The 27,369-nt window shown below is 45.6% G+C and overlaps 1 long non-coding RNA gene across 1 annotated transcript; it reads right to left on the reverse strand.

The window, feature by feature from the left end:
- Nucleotides 1-26,130, reverse strand: LOC135327341 (uncharacterized). The gene is made up of 2 exons (XR_010387456.1): nt 10,846-26,130; nt 1-7,624 (listed from the first exon to the last, which is right to left on the reverse strand). It is a non-coding gene; the product is annotated as an uncharacterized LOC135327341 (long non-coding RNA).
- Between the last annotated feature and the right edge of the window lie 1,239 nt (nt 26,131-27,369).

The following is a 27,369-nucleotide window of genomic DNA, read 5'->3' on the forward strand; positions in this document are numbered from 1 at the left end:
CATGGTAACAGGAAGATTTATTTATTCGGTATGCTACAGTGTACAAGGATCAATACGATCCTTTCCTTGGGGCCGGTCAGTCATTTCAGCTGGCAGAAGACAAGCACATACATTACTCAAGCCAGGTGCAGTGTCTCTCTCCATGCATGCCCGGCCGCGTGGTCTCAGCGGCACGCAGGGACTAGTCCGCCCTGCGGGCAGGCCATCTCCATCCAGAACTGCCCAAGCATCCTGGCTATGTCCTCTTCATCCAGGCAGAAGCAGAGGAATTCATCCACCAGTCTCCGGTTTTCAGCAGCTTCATCAAAGCACAAGCCAGAGCCACAGCCTGGCCTGGGCTGTCTGAGCCGCTGAAATCCCGGCCAAGTCGCAGAGGGTGCAGGGCCCCGGCCAGCTGACGCCGATCTCGGGGTGCGCTGCTGGCAAAAAGAGCAGCCCTGCCCGCCCCTGCCCGCCCCTGCCACCACTCCCGTGTCAGCACCAGCGCCTGTGCAGCTGCACGGAGAGCCCATTCAACCCACTCCACGGCCACACAACCACCGGGGCCAAAATGTTGGGGGGTGCCACTGTGGGGACTGAAAGGGAAGCCCGCAGTCGCTTGGCAGCTATCATGCACAACACCGCGCCGGGAGGCTGCATGCAGATCAGACATGGTGCGCTCTGATCCCACGACACCGGGCACACTCCGGACGCCTTACCTGCGCTTGCACCGCAAGCCCAAAGCCCCCAGCTGCATCAGGCTTGAAGGACCTATGCCGTAATGTTCATCTCTGTGTGATCAGTACGTTTGATCCACATAGACCACAGTGGGCGACCCTGACCACCTCTGCAGGACGTGCTGAACGTGCCTAACGCTGCCTAGACGCAGCAGGACCACTCATTTATCTGTGGGCAGGGCAGCTCTATCTAGGGCAATGGCACTTGCATCCTTGTGTCTGTCTGCAGCTTCCCAAACTTGCTGCCTTTACCTCACGGGGGACTCGGGGCTGTATCCGAAGAGCAGCGCTCCACTGCCTGGGGTGAGTCAGACGCAGGTGAGTCAGCTGGAAACGCTATCTGGGAAGGGAAGAGAGATACCTTTAACTGCAGAGATTTTTAATCTGACGACAAAGCCTTCCATACACTTCAAAGCTGAAGCTACTCAGCAGGACAAATACGGCACAAGTGTGTAAGTAGGAGGGTCAGCCATTCTTAGTCCCTGGGGAGCTGCCTCCATCTCGAGCTTCAAATCAAGATCAGCGATTGTTTTCTTCAACAAAGCAAAGTTTTGCCCTTGATCGAGACATTTCTGAGCAAAATGGTACGTGCATGGGGACAATATATCACACGTAAAATCCGGACAACCTTGACAGACAGGCTAGAGCGAACCTGCCTGCTGCTGTTCAAGGAGCTCTTGCCCCTAGCTGCTTGCCCCACCTCACCGTCAGCGTTAGCAGACGGGGGAGTGACGCTTACATATGAGGACTGGTGATTGCCATAAGCTGTGAGTACGGTGAGTACACGCTAGTATACAGGACCTGGTGCAGGGATTTCATCCTGAGGACTCCTCTGAGTCTGCAAACCTGCGCAGAGGAGGTAGAAGGGGCAAAGAGAGGAGTCACAGCTGGGGAAAAGGAACTTAAGCCAAAGGAGGACAACTATCAGAGTTCATTCGCTGGTGCCCTCCGAGTTTGCAAGCTGTTCTGGCTTTCAGCTGTCCTAAAACATGTTATGCAAATGTAGTATAATTACCATTATTTAACTGCAAAATTATTTCTAAATTTAATTAGTTTTATATGAAAATAAACCCAGTCTTAGCTGATTCTTCCTGAACAAGAAAAAGTTGCAAATTCAAGGTTTATATTGTTTGTTACAGAAAATTATTTATGCGTAGATACCAATGAGATTACTTAAATGCTATAGAGTCAGGAGAGAGAAACTTCATCTCAGTGTGAAAAACACGCGGTGCACCGAAAACTGTCTTTCCCTCCACGAGCTCTGCGTTCCCTTGGTTTTGATTTTATAGCTGTTTGACTTCAGGCTGAGGAGTTCTGGATTCAGGAGAAACACGGAAGTGAGTGCCAGGGAGCAAGCATTAGTCCCCCGTTTTCCTGCTGGATCCGAGAGGAGGAGCAACGCAAGCAGCGGCGAGCCAGGCTGCACCCTCGCGCCCCGCGCGGCTTCCCGGGACGGCTCGGCAGCGGCATAAACTCTTAAAATGGCATCTGTTGGCCCTGCTGCAGCATTCAGAGCCACATTTGCACCCCATCTGCTTCTTTTAAGGATAAATTACTTCGTCCCCCAGGTGTGCAATTAGATACAAAGGGGAAGTTTGAGATGCGTCTCCTCCTAGCTTTTACTAGTCTCACCAGCGAAAGGATCAAAGTCCTGTTTTAAACTTAGGAAGGAAAAACAACGCCACTGAAAAGCACACAGGAGACAGCCCAGAATCGCGCGGGATTTGGCCTCACTGGTTTTACGGCTGCGGACACCCAGACGCCCAGGCCCTGCCGCCGCTCAGCGCACAGCCGGCGGGTCGGCTCGCCAGTCCCGCAGCCGGCGGAGCACGGGCAGCGCCGGGCGGCCCAAGGGGAGCCACATCTTCAACGTGGCTTCAAAAGGAAACGGAGCGGCACTGCCCGGCTGCAGCTGCCTGGCACCATCCGCCGGCCGGACAGGCGCTGCCGCGTGCTGCTCCCCGAGCGCTTGCAAAGGCAGTAAAAATGGGGAGCGGCGTCATCGGCTCTGAGGAGGCAGCAAACCGGCGAGGGAGCAAGGATGAGCTGCTGACGGAGGCCCGAAGGCAGCTGCTAAAGCCCAAAGCTGAGGTCTGTCTGCAGCCTAAGCAGCTCCTTCCTTCCCTGAGGCTGTTTTCACTTCAAGCCGGTTTTGCGTTCTGGACCGAACTGGGGTTTATATTTATTCCATTATTTAATCCCTATTCCCACACCACCCGCCGTGTCTCGCTGCAGATGACAGGTCCTGCCATGCATAGTTCACCGCCTAAGAGCAGCTACAGACGCCCCAGACCAGACGAAGCCTGCGTGTTTCTCTCTGCACGATTTTCCCCATGACTGGCCAGACCACTCGGTGGCTTTGGGCACCTTCCCCGCCTTGCGGCAATGTGAGCTTCTCCAGACCAGCTGGACAGGCTTCACGGGCTTTCTTGGGAGTCTGGATCATCTTCATGAGTCCCAGGCAAAGGGAGCAAATGGGCACAAGCCATCTGCAAAGCCGGGAAAGCAAAGCAGGAGGCAGCGGCATCCAGAAGCAAGCCCCGAGGAGGGGGAGTGCACCAGCCAGCAACGCTTGCAACATCCCTGCTGAGGGCACCTTGTTTTCTCAGCCTTTCCCACATGCCTCCTGCTGTCACCAGTCTGTGCAATTCCACAAATTACAAGTTTTGGGGGATCTTTTTTTTTCAGATGAATCTGAGGGAGTTAGGAACCCAACTCCAAGACTGTCCATTCCCCAGGCTAGGACTGCCCTCGCTGATGGAGGCCAGCTGCTCGCCCAGTGCACGTGGAGGGATATGGCCGCCTGCTAACGTCGCTCCTCAGCAGCGGACAGAAGTACACTAGTGCACCCCAGAAGATAAACCAGAACGGAAGGAAAGGAGCATAAAAGAGGAATGCGGGGTTTGGACTCATCCGAGGGCAATGGTCGGGAGGGAGGCTGGATTATCCCCCAGTGTGCGTAGCATATGCCTATTATCCTCCTGCATGTTCAGCAATTTACACCGGCACCAAACCAAAGCAGAACTTAGGCTGCACCACGCCAGGAGGTGGCTAGCTACAAACCACAGGGTAAAAATCAAACATGACAGCCTCACCTTCATGGTTAAAACAGTGAGAGTGGTTTCTTTATATCTAATCCACTGATAAGGAAGAGGTACGTGGACTGGGACAGCACAGCTGGAACTGGTTAATAGGAAGTAACATACTCCAAAGTCCTGAGTGCGGCTTATTAGCCACCTGCTCAGCCCTGCCCCCTTCCCGAGCACGTGTTTCAGCATGCCGGGCTCCTGTTCACTGAGGGTTTTCTTAAATGTACATGAGGAAAGCCACACTAAAGTCTCTCAAGACTCCAGATAAGATTTTCGAGACATGAAATGTCGCCGAGGCCAAAGGAATCGCTCTGTTCCTCCCTTTTCCGCCGCCATCCGCTGCAGCCGCCAACCTTGGCCGTACATCGCCCCGCTCTCGTGAGGGGTTAGCGCAGAGCGCAACGCACTGCTGCAAGCCGGCGCCGGCTCTTTCTGCGGGCTGCCAGCGCGGTCAGCGGCCCGGCGGGGAACGGAGACGGGCAGCGTCTCGCCCGGCGGGGGTGGGAGGCCTGGGTTCCTGCCCTTGCCCCTGTGCTTACTGCAAGATTTTTCATTTAAGCAATGGCGCTTAGACCTTGACTGCTGGTGGGCAGTGCCAATGATACAAATATAGCTCTCTAGGTCACTTGCACAAGGGCGAGCTATGAAAGACTCCACGCTTGCAAAGGGATATCATTTGCTTCTCTCTCAACTGTCCCTAAAAAAAGAGAAGTAACTCTCCTCATGGTAGCAAATAACGACCTTTTCCCATAGCCACCAACAGACACATTAAATTGGGGTTGATTCTTCCTCTCAGCTGGACTGCAAAATAATCCTTTTTTCAGACTTTCCGGTTCCCCCAGCAGGTCCCTTGGGAATCGCTGCCCCCTTCCCATACCTCACCTGGCGCTTGCTTCATGGCACGGACAAGCCAGGATTGCTAGTGCCGGCACTCAGCAATGTCCCGCTTGTTCCTCTGCAAACAACGGGCACATAAAGGCACTCGAGACTTTCTCCCTTGACCTTTGCTTTTCCAGCCTCTCTCCTCCTGGCCTCACATGTTAAGCTGAACGACTCTTGCTAAGCGAGCAGGAAATAGCAGCTCCTTCCTGCTGCGCACCTCCCACCCGGCCCGGAGCGCTCGCCCTCTCCCAGGGCTGGCCTGGCCCCGCCGGCACGCCGCCCGGCATCGCCCTTCAGAGCCAGCCCGACTCACCCGTTGCTCTTACGGTCAGAAGAAGATTGGTTCAGATTATCTGGGCAGAATCCCAGTTATCTGCCGCCAAACAGCCGCTCCGTGATGGCTGAGATGGATAAAGCTTCTCAGTTCAGTGTTGACTTTTCTAAATCCCCTACGTTTCATGTAGCCGCTCAGATTTCCTGGAGATTTTACGTGACTCATGACAGTGCACAGCAGAAATAACGATGACAGTCTGGGACATTTTTAGATGCGGTCTCTTGGGGAAGAACCCTAGCTTTTGCGGATGACGCTGTTATAAGCTTGTTTTTTCACCTGAGTGCCCCAGGCATTCTCACATAATCTGAGTTCATCCTACCTGATTGATGGTGCCCTCTACACATGTGGAAAACACAGCTGCAGACAACGTTCAGAAAAAAGTTAAGTAATTCGGTTAGATACACAGCACCGTGTTTGTGAACGAAGAGGATCGCTTGATGCGTGGGCACAAACGAGATAGACGAGCAGTTTTTGACCACATCAGGTTTCACATGAGCTCGGGCACTCGGGAAGATGTGCAGCATTGGAGGGCCTTTCCCACAGCCAGCCAGGATCTGCTGGGGGAAAGGAAGGTGCTGTGCCAAAGCCCAACTCTATCAGGGAGCTTCTGCTTGAAGGGAAATATGACAGTGCAGCAAACAAACTCAGAAGGGCTCTGACTATTCCAGACAGAAAAAGCAAAATTACACCTCAAATATTTGCAGGGAAGAGAGGAAAGGGAAGTGAGAAGGGCACTGAGAGAGAGGGGAGGGAGTGGAGAGCTCAGGCCGCAGAGGATGAGAGGGTCAGTCAGCATGGGCAAGGGGACTTCGGGAGGGATGGTGGCAGGACTTTGGGGGCAGAAGAGCTTCTTAACCCCCACACCAATTCTACTGTGTGTGTGCCATAACCAAAGGTCCCTGCTTTCTGTCCATATGTAAGATCTGCAAAATCATGTGCCCTCAGGGAAAAGAGCAGAGTTTGAGCCGCATCCCTTCCCACGGTCCAGCTCTTCGAGCCCCACCGCCTTGTTCTGCCTCCCTGCCGCAAACTGGATGCGGCTCATCTTGGCACTTACAACCCTCTTCTTGCCACCCATGTGGGAGAGCCATTTTCTAGGCTTTTCTCTGCATGGGGGTAAGCTGTCCCTGAGGACGCCAGAAGTCCTTCTCCTGTTTTGCCCATAAGCTGCCACCTGAGAGGTTTGGCTTTCTGCCCGGGCAGCTGCAAAGAATTAGCCCAGCTGAGGTTCAGCCGCACAGCGGAGGAGGGCAGAAAAGACTTTTTTTGCCATTCAACCCACTCAAGCTTTAAGAAACTCTTGAACTAAAGCCCTAAGAATAAGTGTTGAAATTGACTTTAGGGTCAGCGCTGCCTGTAGCAATTTTGGTTTTACCGGTGCAGATTTTTATTACTTTATCAGCGTCTTGAGAGGTTCTAGTTTTTATCTTTTTCTGGCTTTCACAGGTCCTTGGGATGTCTTTGCCATTTCACATTAATTTAAACAATTTCCCCAAGACCTCAAAGTGTCTTTTTCCATTACACAGGGCTATAGGTATTCTTTCAAAGGAAGAAGCACTTGCTCCAAATGGTTTTGCTCATTCTTGAGTGCATCTGTTGTCCTACTGTCAATCTGAGCAGTATTTTGTGTGTAAAATTTTCCTTTCTTCTTCACTTTTTGGCTGTACTTGTATTCATATATTTTAAGTATCTGTTTAGATGTAAGCATTTTAGAAAGTAGATTTCCCATTCATCCTCTGATCATTGGTCTTTTTCTTTCATAATGCTTCTACGAGCTGTGACAATTTGACATTGGCCTAAAAAAATTTTAGTGTCCAAAAACTCAGGAGTTCTAGAAAAGAGAGCACATTATCAAACATCCTCAGTTCAAAGGAGAGGCTTCTTAAATAATTTCTAGTTTTCATTATTCTTAAAAACATACCAGAAAAGTATTCTAGCCCACCACACTCTCAAAGACAGGATCAGCTATGCGTTCCAGATATGTTAACCTCTTAGCCAGTTTTAGCAAGGATAATTACTTTCTAATGACGAAGTTAGAAAGTATTTCTCTCTGGAGAATGTGCTAGATTATTTATTTGTTGTCCTGTTCCTGATTTTCTCCAGCATTTCTCATGTCTCATTTCCAGAGTGCACTAGAACTGGCTCAAGGTGGACTGAATTATCCCCACACATAACGGGTTTGATTTAACGCCTAGCAAAAGTGATACAAACCGGGAAAGGAAACCTAGTTCTGAGCAGAGGCAAGCACAACCTTTCCTACTTCTTCTGCTGTCCTCTTGCATGCAGAGCAACGCGGACACGTCCACCCGCCGCCGGTCAGCCTGCCAGGGCTGCCGTGGGAAATCACCCCCGGGCAGTGTGCCTCACATTTGCCCCAGGCTGTTCCCCTCCTCCCTCCGGGGCCTTCCCAGTCTGGGCTAACCCCAGCGCTAATCTGGCTCCAGAGATCTCCACCATTATTAATACCACCGAATAAAACCAAGGGAAGGGGCCAGGTGGGGAGAAGCGCGCGTCCTCGCAACGCCGTGGGGAAGGGCTGTGCAGGGCTCCCGCACCGCCCTGCCATCCTCCCGCTGACTGCAGCCAGCTCCGGCACAGATAATCTACAAACAGAAAACAGAAAATCCTTCGCAGTGGCCTGTCGCTGTACAGGGAATAAATAATGGCACAATTACTCCTGTAATACATCATGAAAGGCTTGCTAATTGCTTTCAGCAAAGCTCCAGGTTTCCTTATCAAACCTGTCAGGCTGAAATAACTGGAAGCCTGTAAACCAGTAAATAATTAGGCCTGAAAATCTCCTTCTTGAATCTCTTGGCACTGCTTTTATCCATGACAGGGAATCACAAGACACACGCAGCTGAGGGGGAACCAACGCGAAGGACCTTACATCAGAGAAGTGCTGGCGGCCGGGGCCCGCGGGTCCCCTCGGGCCTCGCGGGCGCTGAAGCCCCAGGAGGGTTTCCAGCGCTGCCTCCCCAGCCTACGGGGAGCCGGGACGTGCCCCGTTTCCGACGGCCCGGGCGAGGAAGAGCTTGCGCTGGATGGGACCTTGCCAGGGGGTTCTGGCTAGAGCAGGCCAGGCCGGGCCGGGCCGGGCCGTCTCTCCGGGGAGCTTGTTTGCACTGATTTTCTCTGAACAAAGGTGCCAACAGCTGGTGCTCGGGCAAGAGCTCCCTTTTGAAGAACCCCGCTCTGAAAGGCTGCAGTTACGCACGGCGAGAAACCACAGCGAGATGCCGGCCTTCCCGCCGAACATCTGCCTTCGCCCTCTCCTCTCTGCGGTTTAATTAAAGCATTTTGCACACAGCTTGCTTTTCTACCCCGTCAGCTCTGTGCTGCAGAAACTCCTTTGGCTCACAGCTCTTGCCTTAGGAGTGCAACGATCTCAGCCGCTTGCCTGGCCATCAACTCCCCTCCCTTTTTTTTTTTTACGAGCTCAAACATGCTCTAACTCACAAAATCCCTGTAGCGAAGTTGTGCGTTCATAGCAAGCCCAGCTCTTTCGAAACCCAAGCCAGGACCTTATCTTTTCAATCATCTTGTTTTCTGATAGGGCTGCTCTACCTGCCTGCAAGAGTGTTTATTTGCACAAGAAATGCTGCTCCTCAACAGCCTTTCTACTCCCACCTCAAAACAGCTGCTGCAAGTGTGCAGCTGAGATACGTAAACGGGGGTTTTGCCCCGGGCAAATAGTTTGTGTGCCTATGTGACTCGTTTATCAAGATAGAGTAAAAGCTGAAATGTAGCCACCCAGTTGCCAGCTAATAACACAGAAATGTGCTTAATAGCTTTCATCAGTTATCCATGTCTGGCTCATAGCTTGTCCCTACCAGCAGATGGAGACAGGGCAGTGAGTCTCTCCCTGCTCCTTTGAGAGGTTCCCTCTCTCTGAGAAGGTCTTTGGAGAGGGGCTTCCTTTAGAAATCTAGAGGGTAGCTAATGTCCCTGCATTTTGCTATTGCTCTGACTCCTGTGATGGTCGTTTTGGTTCCTCACACCTTCCCCATTGCTACCTTGCAGTGCCAAGGTAACGAGGACCCAGAGAGATACCTGGATACTGGAGACACTCAGCTCCTGTGCAGGAGCAGAGTGTTAAATAACGAAGACTGGAAAACCAGAGTCTCTCTGGGGCGGGAGGAGCACTGAAGAGCTGCATGCCCTGTCCCTTGGAGCTCTTACCCACACACTGTGTGTATGAGTTGAAATTAACTGTGTAGCTCTGTGTATACGGATGAAAATCAACTTATTAAAGTAAATTAAACTTGTCTGAGACCATTCTCCAGCCCTGAACGTCCCACACCCAGCCTACTGAAGTCTCATAGCCTCCAAAGCAGCGTGGCTTCATCCAGACTGCCCACCGGGAATGGCACCGGGCACGTGCTAACTGCCACATCCCTTGCGAGCGTTGTTCAAGAGAACCCGTTGTTCAAGAGAACGCCAGGCCAAAACCGGTCAGGAGCCACTACAATATAGCGGTATAGACGGTCTAGCTCAGCCGCCCAAGCAAATTCCTTAATGCTCTTTCGTTTACTGCTGTTGGTGCAGGACATTTGATTTCCCAGATTTCCCACCCTACCAGACCAAACCTAAATCTAACCCTGAACGCAGTGGGAGATGACCCTGTTAGCTCACGGTCATCAACACAGCAGAAACATTCCCATGGAGGGTAAGATACTTGTGCATTTCTCAGATCAACTTTATTTCTGAGAAAGCCAATTCAACAGTCAACGTGACCAAGTTTACCTTCCCATAAGATACTTTTTTTATATGTAAAACAGCTCATCCCGCTTTCTCCATGTTTGGGACAAAAGAGGTTTGGAGCTGACATATAAAGTACATTATTAACTTACATTTTGTTTTGTTTCTCCAGAAATCACATACTAGGAATGCAGACCTGCCAGAGCAGATCAGACACCAGGCTGTCTTGCCCGGCATTTGCGGGCACTGCTCAATCTCTTTGGCAGCCCTCTATGCACGTGACTTTGCTTTCAGAGGAGGGACTATCAAAAAGTCTATTCTTTATTAGGGCTTTAATTATGTTTTGCAATAAGATGCAAATATTGGAAGACGGGTCTACTAGCAAAATCCTCCAAACAAGCCATTTCTATTTCACTACTAATGATAGCAGATGCCTTCAAAGCACTGAACACTGACAAACTGAAATGATTAAGCTTGTTTTAACAATGCATTAAATTATTAATTTTTATGATAGTTATTTAATCAGTTATTATGAATTTTGAAAGCACTGCTCTAAGAGTTTGATATGAAAAAATAGTCAAAGAATGTAAGAAGGGCTGAGTTCACTGTCTCATAGTTGTATAGTTACATACTACAGCATACTATACATACACACACACATATATAACTATATATATGTATATATAATTGTATATTATAGCACTACTATACAGCATAGTTGTGTACTAAACAGTATATCAGTATTAAACATGGTTTCTATATAGAAATGATTACACAGCTATAAAACCAAAGGGAATGAAGGTCACTGAGACAGCACAAGTTCTCCCCTGCCTCCATCCAGCCTTCCCTCCTGTGCACCACCTGAATTTTGCATAGGGCTGAGACATGTTGCTGAAAAACTTCTGAGGGAAGTTATTTTAATAATTGGGTTATATTTTTAATAAGTATGCTAAAAAGTTTGTTAAACGCTGTGGGCAGGCAAATTGATGGCATGAAATCTAAGAAAATACATACAAACCAAATACCCCCTAGTATTACAGAGTGGGAGAAGAGTGATTTTCGGTAGGATCAGAGCAAAAACCCAATTATTAAGAAGAGCACGAAATGACTAACATTGACTCACTGTCTTGGCATGATGCAGTTAGGTTTCCTCCTGTTATTTATAGTTGTATTCATGCCTGGTTATGACATGTTGTCAGCAGCTGAGTAGTTTGAAATATGTTAGCCTGGGGTCCAGAAGTTTTTTGTGTGTCCTATGAAACAGATATTTTTCAATATTTTATTTCCTCACGTAATTCCAAATTCAGCCACTTGTGGTTCTCCTGCAGCCCCACATAACCCCCACTGTCCCTGTGATTTGGCTTGCTAGTGCAAGCGGAGATTTTTCCCTGTTAGTTATTCGGTCTTGTCCCTTTCTGGCTACTTGCTCCAGGGAGGGCTTCTCTCTTCCCTAATCCCCGCAAGGCCTGGTAGGAACAGGGAAACCTTGCCAAAGCACTGAGATTCTCATGTTTTGCTTTGGAAACCCACAATGGAAGAGCCCATTTTCTGGACACTCTGTCTGAAAAGGAGACTCTTTGGCCTGGGATATAAAAGCGGTCAGGTACTTTAGGAGCTATATTTGTGCATAAATCCTACTCATTTTTTAAAGGAATTATGTGCTTTCATGCCTTTTAGGATCTATGCCTCTCATCCCGTGAAAAAAGCGGAGCTGTTTTGTCACTGTAAGATATCCACTGTACTTAAGAAGACTTAATAAAGAGCATTGGCACATTTTGTTTGATCTTAAAGAGCCGAGGAAGATATTTATATGAGAATGAAACGTTACGAATAGTTGGTTAAAATGGAGGCAAATATAAGAAAATACAGTCAGGTAAGTACATAAAGTACATAATTACACAGAGAATTATATATAAACTTAGTACAGAGAAAGGGCTTTAGAGTCGTGCTTAGGCTTGGGGGAAATGGATGCTCCAACCTGTTCGGTACCAACATGGCCCAAGTGTTTCTGGCCCGGCCAGCGAGCCTGGATGGCCTTTCCTTGGATGCTGGGGGAGCAGGATGGAGACGCTGTGCACGCAGGCATCTCATTCACTGCCAGGGACAAGGAGCTGCCACCAGAAGCTGGAAAGTGCTTAGGATTTGCAGCCCATGCATGTGTATAAGAGAAGAGCAAGGAGAAAATCAGGGAAATGGAAAGCAAGCCAATTGCAAACGGCCGGTTTGGAAGAGCGGAGGAGGGTGACACCTTTAGCTTAGCTGCAACCTGCTTGTCACTACATATTGTTGAGATTAAGGATCCAAAACGTTATTAGATTGGTAAGCAAGTAATGAGAATGTTTGGCATTTTTTAGACAAGATTAAAAAATTACAAGAAATAGAAACCACTGTGCTTCAGAGGCCAGTCCCTCACAAAATGCTAGGTTATAGGCAGAAATCAAGGTTATTTCATATCTGTCCCCTAGGGAGCTTCTTAAACCTTCTTCTGAAAAAGCTGGTACTGGCTGCTCTAAAAACAGGATACTGTAATCCCATGCATTTGGCTGGGTTTTAAACTCCCCTTGAGATTACAGAAACTCCTGTGAATTGAATGAACAAATCCCGATCCAATATTTAAGGCAAACAATATTCTAGATCAAAATGCAGGAAGCCGAGAGTGTTTTCTGTCAAAAAGAGTGGTGCACCCCAGCACAAGGGGACACCATCCTGCCAGATACGGCTGTGGAAACCTTGCGTTTTTATCTGCGCAAAACACATTTAGCCTTGATCCATCTTTGAAGAAAAAATGTGCATTTGCTCTGGCACAGCAGGGGCAAGCAGGATTGACTGACTGATTGAGCTAATTAAGCATCATGGCTTCAAATAGGTGTTTTTCCACGTTTGGGAATCAGTGTCGAGGAGGTCAGTTAGCAACCGGCGCTGTCACGTATAGAAGATAAGGAGGTCAGCCCACTAGCAGGGAAGGCAGTATCTTCTCCTGGCAGTAGATTAACCAAGAAAACGGTGGCGCAAGGTGAGGACACATTGCTCTCCTAAATACACAGATGAATCTCAATCGTAGTTCGATATGGCCAGTGCAATCCTGTTAGCAGGACCACCTGACCCCACCATTTTAGAAATTTAGGTGAACTACGGTCACGTAGCCTGGGTGAGGAAGGGCCAAGGGAAAATATATTTACAATAACACATGTAGTATCCTGTGGGCAGTTTTGCTGAGTCACTTGGACCATGAAAGAGTAAATCCTGATATTGTCAACCAATCCCACCTACAGATTTTGGAGTTGTCCCAGTCTGCTTAGGGCTTTCCCAAAGGCACTTAGCAGGGATGCCCTTTCACCGGCTTGCTATACGAATCTTCTGCTTGGGCACTGTCTGTCACGTAGCAGAGCATTACCATACCATTTTAAGCCTCAAACGTTAGTTTGTCATATAGGGTTTTTTTTCCTGGGCTTTTCATGCAAGATCTTACAATTATGGTGCCATTCTAGCACTGCAGGGAAATGATCTGTAAGTCTTTAGGAGATATTAGAGTCTTTACAACTTGCTGCATGCAGCTGTATTACTTCCATGGTTTCTAAACTTATTTCCTCCAACTCTTAGCTCTACCATCTTCTCACTGCCCAGAGGGTAAAATATTACCATTAATTTAAACTTCAGCTTTACCAGGCTAACTACAGTTTACAGGCTTGCATCATCTGAGAAGGTCTAGCCCTGTGCATTGTTGGCTGATGAGTCCTGCCGTAATTTAGCTCCTTATTATCTGTCTGATCTGATTAAACCCTGTGTCTTGTTTACATTGTATTGGAGAGCAGGCCTAATGTGACGCCTTTGTAACTCAATTGCCCATCAGATGAGATTCGTTTAGCAGCACTGCTCCTCCTCATCTGGGAAACACATCCCCCACACAAATTAGATCCACCTGGATCCTACCAAAATTATTAACAAATGTTGGCATGCACTTTCTTTCAATTTAATGGTAAATGTCATAGAAAAATAAATTGTTAGATAACTGCTTTTCCTCGCAGTTAACTTCTTGTTAGAATAAGAGAAAAAATAGCTTAACATTTTTTAGCAAGCTGTTCAAACTCTCTAGATTTGTGTTACAAGACTTGAAATAGTTTTATCTAACCTCATCTTATGGTAGGCATACTGAAAGGCATTCTGTCTCCTCCCTTGTCAAGTATGATAGAGCTCTTCAGTAGTATATTTTTATATTGTTTCTGAATTTAAACTTTCCTCAAAGTCCAGTTAATGAGCACAGCGTTCTTACAGTGTTATCTCAATAGAAGAGACAATGAAGTACATCCACTGAGCAGCTTAGGTGGAGCTCACACAACAAATTATCACCTAAACAGAAAACTCCCCTAAACCTTCTCAGTCATTTCCCACACCCACAATGGGCCAGGTCAGTCACTTGCATGCAACTGCCTGTGGGGCTGTGCTGTAAATCAGAGCAGTTTTTGGGAAGAGGCAGAGCAACTTCCTAGTGAGGAGACACCAAGGCAGGCAAGGGAAGCACTGCCCTGCGTGCTCAGAGGCTCACTGTGGCTCTGGATAGCATCTGCAGCTGTGGAAAGCCGGTGCCAGGGCTTCCTCGAGGCTCCAGCTTCCCAAAATAATCCATGGAACATATATGTATCACAGTGCTAAGAAAAGAGGCTGGATATGTGTTGTAGGTTGTGCCCAAATATGCGTGCATAGTTGAAATTGTGTGTAAAATCATGCCATTACATATGCAAATTGATACTTAAAGGCACCTAAATACTGTCTGGGGCAAGCAGCCAGAGTCACAGAACCAGTATTTTTTTTATATATATTGACACAGGAGTTTGTTTTTCTAGTATCCAGGCAGAACAGTTCAAAGGTTTGCTAGTGCTCAGCACTCCATCAGGGTAACATCTTAGAAGATGCTTAACGCCCTAGCCGACACTTCCATTTCTACAGTTAACAGCATCCCGGAGGGAAGAGGTTAATATACCATCTACCATCCTTAGACTTAACCCTGGATTTAACTAATCCCAGAGGACCTTTTTCACCTGGGTTGGTCGGGGGCTCATAACAAATTAGGACACAAACTTACACATCTGGCTTCACAGTAGGACACTTAAATCACTCTGCTCCCCGCTCCTCCCACATGCAGGACTGTGCGTTCAAAATGCCAGCAGAGGGACCCACAAACTCTGTATGTGTTTTATCTTGTTCGGGAGACTGAAAAGCTGACAACCAATAAAGCCGATACTCCAAATAAGCAACAGTTTGCTGTTCCTGTTCTGCACGAAAGCCATCCCTCAGGCTCTGGCCCCAGACCACTTCTCCAACCCAAGACTTGCCAGCTGTGCCCATTCTAGCAGGGGGCTGCAGCCGGGACGGTGCCTCTGCCAGACACCGTCAGCGTACTTCTAGGAACACTAGCCATTTAAGCCCAAGTCTAGAACTGGTTTGCGCTGCCAGAATTGGGCAAAACTTCTTCACAGAATTAAGGACTCAGCCCCAGTATCTATATAACTGAGCCGCTCCCTGCAACAATCGATTTTTCTGGCCAGACTACCCTTATGTGAAATAAGGAGCTGGAAAGTAATTTGTCTATAGATAATAAGTGGACTTTGTTATCAGTACCACTGATAAGGTCGATAGCTTGTAATGCAAGGACAAAAAATGGCTCATAAGATTATTCTGTCGGAAATATGCACGTCTCTTCCCAGAAGATGAATTTCAGTATTAACCTGCAGCGTTTGAGGGAGATTTAGATATTTGGGGTCTCATTTGCACACACAGTAGCAATCTATTCTTATAGCTCAAGTTCTAGCTAAGCTCATGGGAATTACCAGGCTTTGACTTCGGTTACACTCTGCTTCCTTTTTCTAAGGATTCCCTCAATCTTAAGAGACTTGCAGGTCAGTTGACCGTTGCCAGACCTGTCTTGTGCTATTTCTGAAAGCTTTTATTTGCAACAAATCACCAGTGAATAGCAAACGCTACCTCCTTTACTACACCTCATGCATTTCATTCCTGATAAGATAGGACGATTACAAACCTATGCTGCAATAAGTCAGGACTGAGAGAACAACTAACCTTTATTTACTTAATACGTCCTGCCAATTACTGGTGTAGTTATACTGGAGAATTCATCAAAGGTCTCATTAGACTTGCTTACAGCTTTGCATCCTCATCAGCATGAGGGAAATTTGCCTGCAGCTGTGCCACCTGGGCCTCTGTGGACTGATGAGCGTTCATGAGCTAATTAAATCCTGAATGAGAAACCTCCAAGTGAAGGTGCTTCCCCCAAAAGCAATAATGGGGACATTCTTCTCCACTGCAGAGGCGAGTCATTGGTCCCAACATGTTGGTGATGTTGTCCGACTGGAGACTCCCTCTCACAGATGAGATAGGTCTCCACCTATTTGGGCTGTGGAATTTCTCTGTAGTTCTGCATGGTTCTCCTTATTTCCAGAACCCATCTATTGTAGCCAGTATTTTTTCAAAGTGAACTGTTCCTAGATCTACCATAACAGGACACAGAGAGAAGGAGAATTACATTCTGTTGACCTGATTTTCACAGAAGTTTCAGCTAATCAGGGTGTTTTCATGTCCTAGTCTAAAATAAGTTACTGCTGCTCTTGCCCAGGCTGATGATCTGTAGCAGCAGCCATCTCACTGGTGGAAGAAACTCCTGGGCTCAGTGACACAGTGGAACGTGCTACAGAAAGTGACATAACTCTGCTGTGAGCACAGCAGCAAACCCTTTAAAGGAACTTAGTTATCACAGAGAAACGAAAGCAAAGATCATTTAATGGGCATCTTAATCGCGTCAGTTCTCTCTTACACGTTCCCTGTAATTTGGTATTACATTACATAACAGATTTCCCATCCAGCTGAAAAGCCCTACATGGATGGGCAGTGTTCTCTGGATCAGTCATGCAATCATATTGAAAACCATGGCTCCTTCCACTGCTGTTTAATAAATCCACGGACTGCCAAGATGGTAGGAAGCATGAGACATTGAACACCTCTTTGATCAGTCACAGGCCGATCAGGCACCAGGCTCTGAAACCAGCAGCCACCCTCCATTCGGCTTAAAATTTTAACTTCCTTGATGGGGGAAGCTGGTTGGACACAGAAGTCGCTGCACAGGAGGTGGGACAAGGATTTGCAATGGCAGCAGGAGCTGGGACACCAACAGGTTCAGCTGCATGCATCTTTGTGGGGGGAAAAAAAATCAGAAGGCCAGCAGACAGAAAGAAAGCAGCTATAAGCATAACCATGAGAAGCAGCAAGGGCAGAACTCTGACACATCAGCCTAGCTAGAAATGCAAGATTGGGCACAGTGACTATGTAAAGTGCTCATTGCTCCATGTTCTTACAATGATCAGAGAGACAGTGCCACACTAAAGATACAGGAATTTATCAGTGGATTTATTCTCCTCCTAGAAGAAACTGGCTAACTGCTCAGCCCAGGGAAAAGCCCTGTGAGCACAAGATACATGCACTGAAATGCTGCAAAGGCAGGTGCAGAAAAAGCCACCCTTCACCGATGTACTACTAAGCCTTAGATACTCTTCTACACATACAAAATGGCCTGTAAAATCAAGACTGGCTGTTTTCCCCAAATACAGCCTTTGGTTCAAAAGGAAATTGTCTTAATGAAGAAATTAGTGGAAAAGATTCTACAGACTGTATTATTCAGGAAGTGGGAATAAAATCATACTAGTGTCTCCTAACCTTAAAACCTATGATCAAAGTAGGCATCTGGTCAAAAAAAATATTTTGTTTACTCCTTTTTCTTAGGGAATATATGCATAAAAGCAAAACCTGCCTAAGGGGCTGTTTTGCAAAGCACATGAATGGGAGGAGATGCGTTCTCTCAAACATGGCATAGGGGAATAATATTAATAAGCAGAGGAGGTTTTTTTAGCCTGATACATTTGGTATTGGAAGTATAGGCCTAATTTGGAAGTTCAATAAATGACTGAATTATTAGATAATTATTCATACTCTATATAAACTTGTTAACAGTTTTATTCATTTCTTTTTCTTTTACTCCCCATCCATTATCTTGCCTGCTCTGCTTGGGAATGGATTTTCTGTTGGGCTAAAAGCTTCAAAGTGAGATACCCTCATCGCCTCACCAGTGTTGTCTCTCACTATTGATTAGGATACATCTTCACAGTGCCAATTTAAAGTGGAACTGATGCTGAAAGGGGCAGTCCTGCCCACAACTATTCCATCTCCAGCCACACATACTTACTGGCTTCCTTATGTCTGCACTAGTGATTACAAGGCCATAGATCTCACTGAAAAACAACACAGCCCTACAAATAAAAGATTCATTTTCAACCAAAACAGATTAATGGCCACATGAGCCCTACACTCAGTGCACTGAAAGAGGTCCTGTACGCCAGCATGGTGAACGATGGGCAGTAAGCGCACAGACATCAGTTAGATGCTGCAGATAGCTCGTACACACAAATAGCAATATCCAGGAGATAAAGTAGTGCATTGAAGAGAGCAGCTTTCCAGACGCTGCCTGCAAGTGACACAAACAGCAGAATATGCAAGAGACTTTTGCACAGCTAGTTCATTTCTGCAATTTCATATAATCAGTTAAGGTATTTCACACTACCTCTCACCAGCCAGCCAGACTCATTAAGAGATTGTGTTGTTGTATCTTTTAATTTTCTTTTGTCTAGACATAAATAAATGATAGTTTGTAGTGTCAAAAGTCAAGTTTCTTTTTATCATAAATGCATAGGAAATTGGTTGTATGGTAGCATGAGAGACTCTCTTACTCATGACAGTTCTGCTCCTACACCACTTGGAGTTAATCATAGACCTTTCTGTGTATGTTTCTCATATACATTGTCCAGCTGAGGCCTAGGAGCTTTAATCTGATCATGAATCTGTAACGAATACTGGCCAGTATACTTCCACTTAACAGGCCAAATTCTGCCTTTTTCTTTTTAATTTTAGTGTAAATCTTCTTGGAGTCACCAGAGGGCACCATTATAGATAGCATTGTAAAATATCTAACTGATGCTAAAAGAAAGTAGATTTGGGGAAAAGTACCTGTTAATCGTTATGGAAGTCCTGATAGGCCTTGTGGCATTCCCTAGCAAATGGAGCAAATTTTTTGTTGTTTTTTTGTTTTTTTTTTTTTAAACTGACTACAACTTTGATTCAGCACCTTGCCACACATACTCATGTGAAAATACATTGCATTGCATTAAGTGTTACAAAGAACTCCATTGTAAATAGTTTAAGTTAATTACAAAGATTCTAATCAGAGAATTGGGAACTGACTAATTAAAAATGTAAGTTTCTTCATCAGGATCTCATTTTCTCCACTTCCCATTCTTTTTTCTTAGCCATATTTATTGTGTTGAATCTAAGAGGCAATAAAAAAACTAAAATCAAACTCCCTGACACTATGTTTGGTTTGACTTTAAATGGTTATTTTTTCCTTCTTGAATGTGGCTTTGCCTCACAATGTGTTGCATTAGCAGAGAAAAATAATCTGCCTCCATTTACCCAAAGGGATTTAAAAATGAGAAGTCAATTTATATCCGAAGCATGTGGCTTCCTAGCTCTTCTTGCTGGCAGGGAGTCTAATTCCCAGCTAATTCCCACATCTCTTCATGAGCTCCTGCTGCCAGACCTGCAGCCATGTTAAGAACAAGCCAGTTCCTTTCCAAACATGTTTTCAAGGATCTTTTAACAGCATCAGATTTCATGTTATGACACCCTTTCCACTGATTACTGATAGATTCATTTGAACTCTACTCATAGTCATTTGGAAAGACAAACTTGCATGCCATAGCAGAATGTGGCAACAGCTGGAGCTCAGCGTGGGCTCTTGGACATGCCTAGGAAAATATTTTATATAGATTTAAACAATTCTTATTTTTAAAAGGCAAGAGTTAACTGCTGTAATGCTGACAGTAAGGACTGATGCACAAGCTAGCAGCTACACAGGGATTATCTAAGCACATGCTCTTACCTGCCCCTCCTTTCTTCCCTTAAATGGAAATATGTTACTTCTTAATTACCTCATGCTTACTATTGGGGATTATAGGGAAAAGCATGCACGCACACACTTACTGCGGAACAGCTGGCGGGTGGGATGTGAAGTGTCAGTGTGGATTCAGCCTTCAGTGGTTAACAAAGTATGCGTTGCCCTTGCACCTCAGCACTGTCAGTTCTTACGCATACTCAGCGCACACATTTCAATCCACACACCTAACTGGCATATGTTAATATACTACATGCATTTGTTTTGTCAAAACATTACAATAAAACTGCCAGTCTTCTAGAAACTGTTACTGCATTATTCATTGAGGAGTAATTCAGCTGCGTGGTAACCTGAAGAAGATAATTTACTCCCAAGTTGCTGGATTTGTTTGAGGTCTCCCTCCCGCCCCTTCTTGTATTTTGCTTTCTTTGATAATTTAGGTAAACATGCAAATGCCCTTTTACCAGCAGCTGCATCAGACCTGGCACTGCCAGGTTTTCAAACACCAAGCTTGAGCTGTGCAGCCACAAGGAGCCCTTTGTTGTTATTTTAAAGTAGGCAGATTTAAGGAAAGAATGAGGACGACCACACACTTTGTTCAAATCGTTAACGACAACATCCTGTACTTGCGAACGACTGATTTTGCTTTGGAGATTTCTCTCTGAATTCATTTACATCACCTATTTCAGCTATGTAAACCATACAAATAAAGCTGTGCCGTCTTTTGAAGAGCTTCACTCTGTACTTTGCAAGAGATCTAACTACTACAGACAAACTCTTTCTTTCTTCATCTCTGCCTGGAGCCGTTCTCCATCCTCTTCATGAAAGGGAAAAGCAGGAGATGAGACTTCACTGGTAAAAGGAAAAGCACCTCTTATATCATCCTCTAATACTCTGCAGGTTCCCCAATGCCTGTCTGGGTTATTCATCATGAAGCATTAGATACAATCATGAAATGGTCCCTCACGGTGAACAACGTAGCTAAGAAGTACATGATAGAGAGCCCCTAGAGCAGAGTACTTCCAAGGCTTGGAAGGGCTCTGCTGGAACCAGCCCTTTCATCCCTTCCTCCCCACACTTGAGCAGCAGCGGTGTCAAAGGCTCCAGCTGAGACCCAGAAAAATCCTACCTGTGGCCTCAAGAAAATTCTAGTCTTTACTGGGTCGAACTCAAGCATGCCCTCATGTATGCGCAAATAACTTAGTAACTTCAAAATATGTATAAAACCATAATTTGATCCTTTTTATTGTACCTGCTCTGTTGTTGTGACTAATAACTATTAGATTTGTTTTAAAAGAAAAATAACTTGTACACACAATATTAATTCTATGCACTTCTGCAGCATTCTGGTTTTGACTGTTTGAAAATCTCCCATAGACATTACTTGTCTTCTACAGAAACACCACATAGTGCTGCAGTATTCTTGTAACAATTCTACAGAGAAGAAAATTAAAGCACAAAAAATAAAGTCACACTCCCAAAGTCATACCGCCGCTAGCAGAGCCATAATTCTGTACAATTCTGCCACCAGCAAGTAGCATAAAGTATAAAAAGAACAGAATTATGCAGGTAAATAACTCTGGAAGGATCAACAGGGCTTTTGTAAATAGAAAACCTGCCTCAAGAACCTATCAGGCTTCTCTGAAGGGCTCAACAGCCACATGGATGATGGTTTGACTGAAATGCCCTTTCCAAAAGGTTTTCAACAACCATCCTCAGCAAGGCTTTTAAACCACGGCTCCTTGGTTTCCTTAAGAGGGAAGGTCCCTGGCAGGGGTAAATAATTGGTGAAAGACTGAAAAACAAAGACAGGAGGGTCAAGCTTTCACAGCGGACAGAGTTCATCACTGCAGTTCCACAGGGATTCGTGGTAGAGCTGTCTGGTTCAGTGTATGGCGAAAAGGCAGCAAACAAGAATGGGACATGATTTACTGATGATATTGTTATTCAGGGTAGTGAGGATGAGGGTAGCTGTGAAGAAGTACAGACAGACTGCACAAGAAGTAGCGAATGGGCAAGAAAACGGCAAATGGAATTGAATGTTGACAAGGGTAACGTGATACCCAAGGGAAAAAAAACATTCTAACTACACACATACAAGCTCATGTATGTACTCTTAGCTGACCATTACCATTCAGAAGCGAGATATGAGGTTATAACAGAAAAAACCCACTATCAACTCAGTGCTCACAGAAATCAAAAAATCAAATAAAAAAGGCAGTAATTTTTGGATCAAAGGTATGGAACAGTTCATATATTCAGAACAATTAAGACAAGACTCACCAGTCTGAAAGAGAGACAACTGAAAGAAACATAGTAGAGCATTATAAAATCATGAGTGTCATGGACGGCAATTGTTCATCTTTCTTCCAAAATAAAGCTCATAGGAAAGATTAAAAAAAACTCATTCTTCACACATGGCACAGTCGATTGACCGCACTCCTTTCCAAAGGAGTCAATTCTAGAAGTTTGTATTGGTGTCAGTGGAAGACTAGACAATCCTGGAAATGAAATCTGTCAAGGCTTACTAAACACAAAACCCACAAACAGCTCAGGAGACCTCAAAAGAGCAAAAGGTTGGAGGCTGGGAAAGCAATAAAGAACCTATCATTTATACTTGCCTTGTTCTTGGACATTTCTCAAGGCATCTGCTTGTGGTATCTGCTGGAGACAGGACACTGAGCTAGACAAATCCTCAACATAGCCATTCTTGCTTCATATTCTAATTACCATGATTTGAAATGATTTTAATTCTCAGAAGCTTTCAGGTGAAAGTTACACTGCCAGAACCCACTAGAAATGCCACCACAAAATGTCAGGTAGTCCAGTATAGAAAAAGCCTGAAATAATCAGCACTTAATCCCTGAAGAGACAGAAAGACAGAAAAATGCTGGCAAGAGGAAGAGTTCATGGTTTTTTGCATCTCAGATACCAGTAAGTTGAGAGTTTGCATCATGCCAGAAAATACTACAATATTTATGTCCTTAGAACAACTTCAAGCTTCTACTACTAGCAGTAGGTACATATAAATATCAGCAAAGTGTTTTGCTTTAGGTGGCAAATCACTGAGGGGCCCATGTTTTCAGGGGTGTTGTAACTGGCTATTTAGTCAGCTTTCTAAGTTACCTTACCTCTTTTGCGCCTCACAGTCTGGCAATTGGAGAAATGAGGTATTTTCAGGCATTTACTGTGGGCAATCTGAAAAAGTGTATTTACTGTCTGCCTCCAAGAGTGTGATTTCTGGGAAGATGCAGCACATTTTCCTGATATTGTGCAGCACAAGGGGGTGAACAATTAAAAACATATAGCACAGTCTAGATCAAAGAGAAATCCAGACTTGCATCACAGTCGTATCAGTGTATTTTGACTCGACTTAAAGTTTTGCCCACAGAAATTTAATAGTTTGCAAACATTGCTACTTTTGAGTAAATCTAAAGCCTTCCAAAGAGACAAATAAGGTGAAAGTCACATTTGCAAGTTCAAAACTTCATTCTATGTATATTGTGTAGTTGGAGGGAACTCTGCATTTGTGAAGAAGGAACTCCTACACATTAGAATTACATTTGACCATGATGCCATTACTCAAGTATACACCCGTGTCTCTGCAAAATAAAACTGAGTCTGAAACACTGCTGTATTGTACATGCACAGTATGCACTCCTCAAAAGTGGTTTGTATCTCAATACTCGAGAAGAATCAACACAAGAGGGCGCCTGATGTCCCAAATATCAAAAGTCTGATTTTCATATACTGTCTCTTCTGCAATAGTATGTCGTATTTTCAACATCAAATTCAGATCAAAAACTGATTGCTGGGGAGGGAAAGGGCATAAGAAAGCCAAGAGTAACACCACAGTTGCTTATGGCTTCCCTCAGATCTGCTAACGTACCGAGATCATCAGGGAATATTTTCACTGTCCCAAAGACCTGATTCTGTCAATAATTCTGCCTTTCCTAAATGAAAGCCAGTATTAAATTATATGAAAGAACTGCCATTTGCAAGACTTAAATAGTAGGAAGAGACAGAAATGTCTTCAGAAAATGTAAGGACAAAAGCCAAAAAGGTTAAATATCTTTAAGTTAAATTTAGCCTGGCAACTGCCCAAACTATGAACTCTGGCAGATTGCTTGTTGCTTTATAACAGAAGCCACTTCCTCTGCAGCAACAGGCAGATCAACACCATTGTGCGTTTCCTGGGGATGGGCTTTGGGGTGTTTTAGACTGAAGCCGCACAACATTGCTTATGTAGAGCCAAGCGATTTAAAAAATCGCCAACGAAAAGCACACCAGTGGCACTCTAGGGAATTCTCCCATGCGTATCTAGTTCAGAAGTGAATTGGGGTATTTTTCTCCCTCCCCTGCCTCTGGGAAGCCTGACAGCTCTATTCAGCACAGGGGAGGAAGGCAAGCTTGGCAAACACTGCCGCCAAGGGCTCCTCTACAGCTGCAGATGACTCATGCTGGAAAAGCCCCTTCTAGACAGATTTAAGGGGACATAGTCTTCCTAAAATTTTTCTAAGTTCATTTTAACACATTGGTTTCTATCACTTGAAACTTTCCAGACAACGGCTACTTACACAGTGCAGCCTGTGCCGTTGTAACCCGTGCATTTTTACAACGCAGGAAGAGCAGCAGGCCCAAGCGTACTCTCTCAGAGGCGCTGGGGCCTGCCTGCTCCCCTCCTGGCAGGCGCACTCCTCCCCCTCTCGCAGCAGGGCTCCTAAGCGAGGACAGATCCCATCCTCGCAACGGGCAAAAGGATCACAGGAACAGAGAACCCTGTGCCCCTCTGGTGGGGCCTGCTGCTCTCCCAGGCCACAGAAGGAGCAATAGGAAGCCGGGCTTTTCTCAGCACCTTCCAGCAGCTCTCAGCACTGCCTGCCAGCAGGGATGCACTTGAAGCTCCTGATGCAGCTTCAAGCATGCAAGATGCAGCTGTGTTTCATTTGCTTGAGGGAGGGGTGGGTGTCTTGCCTACCCATTCCTTCCCTTCTGCAGCTCCATATGAGGCTACAAAGCAAGAGGCAGGCGTTACACAGGCTCCAGGTGAAGAGCTGATTAAGTAGATGGCATGGTGGAAGAACCTGCTGCTGCCACCTGCTCCTCTTGCTCTGCTCCTTACTGAGGTGCAGAGCAGGCTGGAAAAAGGAAGCCTCCCTGCAGCCTTCAAAAAGCAGAAGCCAAGTCTTCCAACAGGAAAGAGATAGAGCCTTTCTTGCAGAGGGTCGGTACGGGCATACAATCATGTTTTCCCCGCAGCAGTGGACAAGGATGACATCATTATGCTAGTATATGAGACAGGAAGCACAATCAAGCATAAAAAACCACTAAAACGGAATATATATATGAAGGGTTACCAAGAGCAATAACAACTGAACTAAATAGAAAATGAGAAAGAGGGCCTGGTTCATCTAACTTCCAGTTTTAGTAATCTTTAGTGCCACTCTTAACAGTAAGCAGTAAAAATAGGTCCTCAAACATACAGTGTGGAGGCCTTTAAACTTCACATAGAAAAAAATCAAGATTTGTTTTCCAAAGTGATGCTGACCTTCTAATATACAATCTGAATTCAGTATTTTGACACCAGTTTGAGGATCTAGATAGACCGGCTGGAACTTGTAACCCCCCTGCTTTTCTCTTGGAATTCAACTATTCACTGCCAATGATCTCGGTCGACCATTCTTGTGTTTCTCTTTAAGTGGATTCCTTTCTCTACTTCCCAGAAAAGTGCACTGAGGTCTTCAGCCTCCTTCAGCATGCCTCATCTACCTCAGCGTAGCTCTCCAAACCTGAGTCTAGACTTCTTTGTAGTCATGCAAGACAAAGAGATGCTTATTTCATCTCATTTTAAGGTAAACATGCAAACAGGGTCACCTAAATCACACTTCTATCAAAGGCACTCTACTAATTCTAGAATTACCTAGAAAGATTTTAGAAAACCCATCACAAGGTCAGGTGTAGAATGAAGCTCTCCTCCAATCGTAGCTGAAAGGGTTGCAAACATTACTGCCCCACAGTCATCAGTGCCCACAAGTGAGCAGCTCCTGCTCCCAGGACTCACGGCGGCCTGTCCCCACATTAGCAGACGCCAGTCAAGCACATCCTCACCCCGTCCCCAAGCCGCTGCCTGCAGTGGCCAACAACAGGAGCAGCCATGCCCAGCACAGGGTAACACTCAGCTTGGGGCAAGGGATGCCTTCAATGATCACAGCTTTCTGGACAGTTAACCACCAGGTCAAACTTACAGGTGTTGTTTCACAAAACAGTAGAACCAACCTAATCACCAGCTGCTGCCAAAATGAGAAGTTCCCACTCCATCCCTTGCTCTAGCCCGAGCGCTCACTGGACCCCACAATAAGCCATTCAGAGCTAACCTGGCAGCAGTCTACCACAGCAAGAAAAGTGAATGGTTTTCTGCTGAACCAGCTCACCATGCTCACCTGAATGCTAGCGCTGGTACAAGGGCGTAGCATGGGAGGGAAGGAAGCACATGCTGGCAAGGGTATGCGAGCCACTTAGATGAATCATTAAACAACATACTACACTACTGAACAGGTTTAAATTGGCAAAGACCCCTGTATGGACATTTGTTTGGCTTACAACTCTTTATTACAAAGTGATTATATTGATTCTTCTGAACTCAGTAGTGTGTCCTGGTTTGCAGATTTCAGTTAGTTTTAATGCCACAAAACTAATGACCTAGTAAGGCAAATGGGGCAGCTCATAGCAGTCAGAGCTGCTGTTTCAATGCTGCATGCAGAAGCTGATAGAGGTCACGCATTGAGTACACTTCCAATTCTCCAAGGTTCTTAAGCTGTTTCCTACGTACTCCATCTTAATTTAAATCAGTACTAATAACACCGCAGGATTCCTGGGACTCAGGTCATGGATATATGGCTCTGCTTCTTTGGTGATCTGCAGTGCAAAATCTGTACAATATAAAGTAAATATTACAGCCCTAACATGTCACTCTAATGGCTGTTTATACTATGGCATTTCCTACAAAATAAATGACCCCACACAGAACTTATGAAGTGAAATACAAGCAGGTGCTGCTGTTATTATTCAGTTCCCTGCTGCTGTACCTACATTTTCTACCTAATGTTTAGAAAACCCAGTAATTAAATGTGTCATTACTTCCCCTCATGATTCAACATCAGATCTTATAAATCTGGAAATATCAAAATATAATAAATCACCTTAAACTTTGGGAAATCTGATCCAGCAGTCCTCCCCAGTTTTTAAAACTCACATGGTTGAAATACAGTGACTATACTGCTGTTTTATGTAGCAAGTATGATGAAAGATGAACTCAGGCCTCAGTTTTTAAATGGGCTTCTGAGTGGAATACACTGAGACCAGTGGCCTTCCAAAGTCTCAACATGAAATAGGATTAAATAGCCCTAGAATAACCGTTCATTTTTTTCAGCAGACTGCCATCAAGTTTAGAAGGCGTGCTCCTTCTCAGTTATACCCCCCCTTACACCAGTTTAAGAAGGAAAAGCATCAGACCCGCTAGAAATGAAAGCTGCTTACATCTGTGACAATGACTCCTGATGTGTTTGCAGTTGCTTGTGGTATGAGGTACAGGCCCAGAATCTTCCTTCCTTAACGTTTTTGTAACTGCCTTCCACATTATAA

This window comes from Dromaius novaehollandiae, chromosome 1, assembly GCF_036370855.1.
Source record: "Dromaius novaehollandiae isolate bDroNov1 chromosome 1, bDroNov1.hap1, whole genome shotgun sequence".
In the NCBI taxonomy this organism is placed as follows: domain Eukaryota; kingdom Metazoa; phylum Chordata; class Aves; order Casuariiformes; family Dromaiidae; genus Dromaius; species Dromaius novaehollandiae.